We start from the raw sequence: 7,386 nt of genomic DNA on the forward strand, positions 1-7,386 counted from the left end.
TCGTACCCCAGTTCCATGCTGCTCCCCTCCCCAGCTCGTTCCTTGTACCTAGATACAGAGTGACAGATAGATAGTTGACTCTTTAAATCACATATTAATTTAGGTGAATGAGTGAATAATTAGATCAACCTTTGCAGGTTTAAAGGCTAGAATGTTCTCAGCAAATCCACTCTACAAAACTCCATACTCCCTTTTAGCAAACCAGTCTATCCTCCTCTCACCCTGCTTCATGAAGAGCAGAGGCTGGGAGTCTGTCCAAGAGATAGATTGAATTAAGGGCAATTAGCTGGTCCAAAGTAGACCAAACTGATCCTTCTTGAAATTTAAATTTGTGAAGTGGTGACTGAGATCAGCAATCCGGATAGACTTTGTCAAGCAGTGCTGATAAAGCTGGTTCCTGGAGAGGAATTGAGGATGGGCAGAGAGAGAAGCAGAGACAGGGATGGTTTGGCCCCTGAGAGAATGGCTTTGCGGTCCCTCCTGACTTTCCAGTTCCTGGGTCTGGGCCCTACACGTCCGCTCTTGAGTTCATGGACACTCTTTCCAGGTCCTAACTTGGCTGACTTCTCTTGTCACTTTGGTCTTCGCTCGAATGTCATCTCCTAGTAGAAGCCTTCCTATAAGAGTTCCTAATGTTGTCGTTGTGTTTTTTTTTTTTTTTAAGTTCATGTTGTCATACTCTTTACCCAGGTCATTCTCTATTTTCTTCATAGCATGAGTGGGTGCTCATGAGCTTTACGTGTTTGACTTTTTATTTAATCTGTTCACTACCAAATTCCTGCTGGAATATACCACATGACAACAGATGACCGTGTCTGTTTAGTTCACCACGTTTCCCCCCAATGCTAGAATACACTGGGTAAGTAGTTTTTGAATAAATAATAGATATGATAAATCCTTCCTGTCACTCCAGTTAATTTGAAGAGGCTTCTGTTGTTCAAACACAGTGACCTAAACACCCCGAACATAGGGGCTGTAGGAGTTACTGGTGCCCGTGTTAGTGCAGGGTCTCCGAAGACGACCATCCACTTCAGTTTTCCACCAGCTCCAAAGCAAGAGCCTTCGGAGCAAGATCATCACATTTGATCTGCAATCTGGCTTGTTCGTTCCATCCGTTTTTTTCCCCTAATCTTTCCAAACCACTAATTTTTATGTTCATCCACATTTATAGACTACTGGGGAATATTCCCACACTTCTCCATATTATTAGGCCCCTAAGATCACGTGTCAACCCTCATATTATTCAGGTACTTTGCAAATGGTGGCGGTGAGGGCACTGATTTAATTTGGATTAGAATCTTTTTTTATGGCATAGTCAGGAATAAATCACCCTATAGTACTGGAGCACAGTTCCCACCTGTTTAATGTGAAACCTTCCGAGGGAGTTTCAGGGAGATTGAGGATGTACGGCCAAGCACTCATCCCGTCGGGGAAGGCAGTGAGGAATCCCGCCTTGTGAAGGTCTTTCAGAAAGTCAGAAGCACTCAGAGTTGGGGGTAGACGTAGCAACAAGTGCACCGTGTAACCCGTCTGTGCGGCAAATTTGGTCTATTGATCTATTGGCAGTAAGAGCCCTGCACGTCATGTGGGGAACGAGGTGTGGGAGTGCATTGTCCAGCTCTGAGGTCCTGAGCGTGCGGGGCCTGCGTGTGCTGTGGAGCACGCTCCGGATGAGTCAGAGGTCTGGTAGGACGGATCTTGGGATCTGCTGCCCGTGCCTTGTCTCTCACGTCGCTTCTAAGTACCTTGCCCACAGCTCATACTCACGTTTGACGGCCTGGAGCGGGGGGCTTCAGGGGAGCCATCCAGCTGGGGCAGGCGTCCCGGCCCCCGTGGGTCAGCGTTCCGGACAGCTTCCCAAAGCCTGCGTCCTGGGACAGCAGAGTGGGCCCCGGAGAGGGCCCGAGTCGGGCGGACTTGAGTCCACATCCCCGTTCAGTCCTTCCCTAGCTATGGGGCCTTGGGCGAGACTCTCCCTCCTTTCCTCAGGCTTAACATTCCTTAAGTCAACCCTCAGGGGCGCCCCAGACCAACTGGCCTCCCGGGTTGGGGCGATTATTTATTCAATAATGAATAATGAATAATTGAGTAATGTTATTTATCCAATAACCTGCGTAGAGCTCCTCGGCCCAGCGCTGGCATCTGGTAGGCACGTCCGTCTTTTCCTGGAGCTCAAGGTCTTTATTCATGACAAGAACGACACTAATGCCTCGTATTTCTTAAATGCTTAATGTATGCTGGACGTCACAACGACTTTGATTACTGGAGCAGACAAGGCAGGTGTCTTTCCTTTGTCTATTCCTCCTTAACAGAATCCTAAATTATGTGCCCAGCATACAAGATCGATTTTTTTTAGCCTCTCTTGAAACTAGAAACAGCCACATGACAAGGTTCTGGCAATAGCTTCAGATTCGGAAGCCTCCTCCCCGTTTCTGCATTTCCCGGTGATTCCTCTTTCTGTCCCCTGCCTGCGGTGTAGACGCGGGCCTCTGGCTTCGTCCTGCAACCTGCGGCTGGAGCCCCTGGAAGGGTGACGGGACAGGAAGGGGGAAGGATCCCGAGGCCTCGTGGAGCCCCTGGGCCAACCTCGGAAGGCCCGGGCCCACCTCTAGATTTTGAGTTTATGGATTAAATGTCTTCTCTTTGGTTATACTTTTGTAATTGAGATTTCCATACATGCAAACAAACGCAGTCCCTAAATAATAAATGCGTTATCCTCTTTGTTACTTGATAAGGCTTTTGACATCGTTATTATCAGATCTATTTTCTATCAAGGATATTGAGACACGGACTAAGTAATCTGCCCAATGTCACAAATTATACATGTAGTAAGTGAAGCAGGGGTTTGGATCCATTTTTTAATAAAAAATAAAATGGGGATGGTAATGTTCCTTCCCTGGCCTTCCTACTTCTAGCTTGTCTTCATAACCTATGAACTTATTCTGATTATTATTATTTTTTTTATTTTTTATTTTTTGGTAATTTTTTTTTTTAACGGTAGCACTAGGATTTATTAAACGGTCTTAGTAAAGGCGCTGGGGTTTGCCCATGGTGCTCTTGATGTACAAAGCCCGGACGTTCTGCCAGTTCTTCTTGAGCAAGGACGCCAGGAAATTGACGCTAAGTGGATGCTGTACCCAAGCTCATCGTCCGTCATCTTCACGTGGCCAACAGCCACTGCCAGACATAGCTCCTTCTTCATCAGGAATTTAATGGTGGACTTCACTTCATCCACTTTGGCCACCATGTTCTCATTGTGGGTCAGCAAGGAAGGGAACTTGCCAGCTTTATTCAGGCCTGGACCCAGGATTCGTGGAATCTGCTTGATCAGAGATTCTGAAGCCAAAAAGGCATCATACTTCTTGGCCAGCTTCTTGACTAGTTTTTTATTCTTGTTGAGTTTCTTCAGCGCTTCAGTGTCCATGTGGGGAATGTCCACTGCCGTGGCCTCATCACAGTGTTGCTGGTCCCCCAAAATACACACAGAGAACTTGGGGCGGGGGGTGGACTTAAGCCTGACGGTGCCCGAGAAATTTCTCTTGAAATTTCTCCCAGACCATGGTGCTATTTTACAGACATTTGAGCCTAACTGCAGTTGCAGCTTTGACTATCTGTATGGTCCTGGGCCAGTCATGTAGCCTGACATTTAAATGTCACGTTGGGATAGATGATCTCTAAGGTTTCTCTACTTCTCACTGTCTGTGATTCTAAAGGTACAATTTAACAGATTCCTAATTATTCAGTGAGCTGATCATCAAAATTTTATCTTATCTAGTTTCATCTCACGACCCAGTGAATATTGAATAAATGTTAATTGATGACTGTACTAGGGACACGGCCACCTTCTTCTGTTCTCTCACTTTTCCTTTAAATCTTTGGCTCTTTATTATTTCTATATCCATCCAAAACCCAACATCTCATTAGGTGGTTTGGGGGAGCTGATCCAGTGGAGATCAAAGACCATCGCTTCCAAAGAGTGAAACTAGCTTCAGTCAGGGCAGAAGCAAAGGGAACGAATCAAAGGCCCTAAAAAAAGTTATATTTGGGGGGAAAAAAAGAAAAAAAAGGTACAAGTTGTTCCTTGGGTGAAGGAATTGGGTTGGCATATGGATTCAGAAAAACAATCTTCAGATAAGAAAGAGCAAACCAAAGCAACGTTAGCTGGGAAGAAGAAGAAAGCAAGATGACAAAATAAGGAGAGGGAGGGATATGCCTTGTTTTTGAAGCATTTTGGAAAGACAAGGAAAGGCCAGAGCATTAGAAAACATTAAGAGATCTGAACAAGACTAAGAGAATAATATGGCGTATTGGGAACGATCAAGATATGTCGAAAAACCCAGTAGGTGGAAGTTTCCTGGCTAACGCAGAAGTCTTTTCCAGGGGAGGACTTGCTCAAGGCGCCGCGGTGCGTGGGCTGGGAGGCGTGGGGCGCACCCTCACCAAGGGTGGCTCTGCTGGCACCTTGACCTTGGACTTCTCAGCCTCCAGAACTGGGAGAAGCGAGTGGCCCCTGCCTGCGTGGCTGAGGCTGTGTGCCCTGGCGCAGAGGCCTGAGCGAAGACCACTGCCCTGGCGTCCTGGAGGCAGACTGGAGAGGATTCTAGAAGTACAGGTTGGCCTTGGTGTGGAGGGCGGTCGACGTGGGGAAGGCAAACCCCATGGGTGTCAGAGCCAGAGTCGCCTCCCAAACCCTCTCTGTCTTCCGTGACGTCCCTGAGGCTCCACTGGCTCAGCTGAAAACGGGGGTAACGGTGTCTATCGTGTGTGGTTTGCACCAAACCAAAGGGTGCAGGCCAGGCTTCTCGTGAAGCGCCCAGCGGTGGTAGCTACACCCCAGGGTTCTTCCTTCTGTGGCCAATATTGTCTTGTCCTGGCTGATGGAGACCCCAATCTTACTTTTGCTACGAAGCCCGTCCTGTAGGAGCCCGACTCCACGCAGGAGAACCCGAAAGAGCTCCTAGTGGGCGTTCTGTAATGACAGGCGCGGAACACAACAATACGTTCGTCCTTAGTTACCGTTCGCAGACTGTGTGCATCACAGCTATAATCAAGGTTCGTACTTTTCAAGGATTTTGATACTTGTTCAGTGAGCCCCTCACTTGGCCTCTTTTTGGGGGGACTGAATTGGGCTAAATGTGAGGAACCGACACTATTTTCCCTACAACAAATGTGTTCACTGTACTATGGGTGGAAGGGAAGTAAATCAGCTTACTAGCGGCACCACCGACATTCAGGATTTAATTCAAAATGGGGAAGGGTTGTAAGAAATCTGGAAGTGTTGGAGAAATCTGCTTTTTTTTTTTTCCTTTGGAAATCTGCTTTTGATTTTTTTTTTTTGCCTTTTTTTGCTTTTGAATTTCTTATGTAGACTGTAGTTCCGAGGCGTCGTTTCTTTATTTTATTAGTTATTCCCAAGAAATGAACACTTTCAGGTTCTAGTCGCCACCTATATGGGGAAAAAAATGCAAAAGACTTGGAGCTTCTTTTGGATAAATATCTTACTTTTTACATTTTTCAAGACAATTTAATGCTAATTAGACCTACAAATGAATTTAGTGGGTATACTGGTTGTGGACAGTTGTACACCACCTAGTCTTGTTTCAGGGGACACGGTTTTAACGTATGAATATGGATAAGGTAGGTGGGGAGTAATTACAGAGGGATTTGGGATTTTTCTCAGGTACTCTGGATAATTGAATTCAGACAAGAAGGAAGCTCTACACTGGAAGGGTCTTGGTTGTGGTGATAGGTCTCTTTACTGTGTGTAAAAGGAAACTAGAAAATTTGGCCTCCCTCAAAGGTTTGACAAAAGGAGAGTAAGGGATTATCCAGAATCATGGCTACTACAGTGTGTTGAGTCAAATTCTTTTGCTAAGTAAATATCAAGATCTGCAAAAGATACGCTGCTTTAATTTTATATGCATTTAGCCTATGGCGTTTCTGTTTTATGCCGACACGTTTTGAGTACTGGCTGCTCTGATGTGACCAGGGTGTACAGGCGTCCTGCCCTCGTGGTGAACCTGTGCAGCAGGGAGTATCACGCTAATCCCGGAGAGAGCGATCTACAGACGATTTCTGCTGGTGGCAAGTGATGTGGAGAAAGTAATGCAGGGTAAGGGGAGGTAACAGGGGGAAGGAGGCATTGCTTTCTTTCTTTTTTTTTTTTTTTTTTAATATTGAAGTATTGTCGGCACGAGTGTTACATTGGTTTCAGGTATTTGCCCAAGTCACTTTTGGCATAACAAGGGGGATAATGATGAATGCCGTCGAGTAGGTGAAGTCCCCAGCCCATGGTTCTACACAGTTTTAGGAAAAGCTATTTAAATCGTTTGTTTTCAAAGGCGAAATGATTTCTTCTTCTTTGATAACAACCAAGGTGGGGGCTGGATACGTTTGTCCAGTAGGATGCAAGAATGAGGGCCCAAGATTTTAGTAGAGACAGAAGTGGGAGAGAAGTTAAGAATTGGCAAAAATGTGTTAGATGGCTAAACACCCTTCCAAGGAATCGAGCTGAGAACAAATACTCTTAACAGCACCGGAAGCACAGAGAGAAATTCTTTTACGCACTTAGCGCGGACACGGATTCTTCTGATAGTTGCTGGTGAGACGTTCTTAAGAGCACTTTTACCCCGATGGGAGTCATTTGCATGTTCCTGAGGGTGTGATGGTTGTTGGGGGCCCCAAACCGAAGCAAACATGGTAGGTGCAATTTTTCTTTGGTGTGAACTTTTTACTACAGACATGGTTTACTTCTGAGGAAAACCCTTTCTATTCAATTATTCTTTTACTGAGGGGACGCGCTGACACTTTACAGAGCATCTGCGCTCATCTCGCTCTCTCCCAGCTGACGGCTCGGGACTTCCCAGCCTCTGCCTCCCACGGGCCCAGCCCCCCCAGCGATGGGTCAGGGGTCACTGAGCTGCGTGCCCACCCAGCCTGGGGGATGCTGTCTTCCCGTAATACTCGATCAGAGGAGTTCGTGTTCAGAACTAGTTCCCAAACCTCAGAACGATCTGCCTGCTGCTTCTGGAAGGTCCATCTGCCTCCAGCAGTTGAGCCTCAGCCGCAGAAGGAACACAGAAGAAAGGATACAATTCTTGTTCCTCTTTCACCTCCAGCTGCATTTTATTTTAGGTCAAGCGCAATTCCTTCTTGTATCCTGAACTTTGGGATGATGCTAAGTTGAGGAGTTAAGGTCGGGTAGAAGCTAATGACTTGATCATGTCAGGAAGAAACTCCTCCCTGCCTCCACGAATGAAGGTTATGTTGAGCAATTACACGCATTAGAGGCATTTAACCCTCTGCCTCGAGGCGGGCATTGCTGGCTCCTGGAATGCGCCAGATGCCAGGGCAAAGGCGACGGTGGGCGACGTTGGTTCCCGACCT

The 7,386-nt window shown here is 46.6% G+C and overlaps 1 pseudogene; it reads right to left on the reverse strand.

Moving 5' to 3' along the window:
- Positions 1–3,023: 3,023 nt before the first annotated feature.
- LOC129504746 (60S ribosomal protein L10a-like) lies at positions 3,024–6,292 on the reverse strand (annotated as a pseudogene).
- Between the last annotated feature and the right edge of the window lie 1,094 nt (positions 6,293–7,386).

The sequence above is a fragment of the Nyctereutes procyonoides genome, unplaced genomic scaffold (genome assembly GCF_905146905.1).
Source record: "Nyctereutes procyonoides isolate TBG_1078 unplaced genomic scaffold, NYPRO_anot_genome, whole genome shotgun sequence".
Lineage (NCBI taxonomy): Eukaryota > Metazoa > Chordata > Mammalia > Carnivora > Canidae > Nyctereutes > Nyctereutes procyonoides.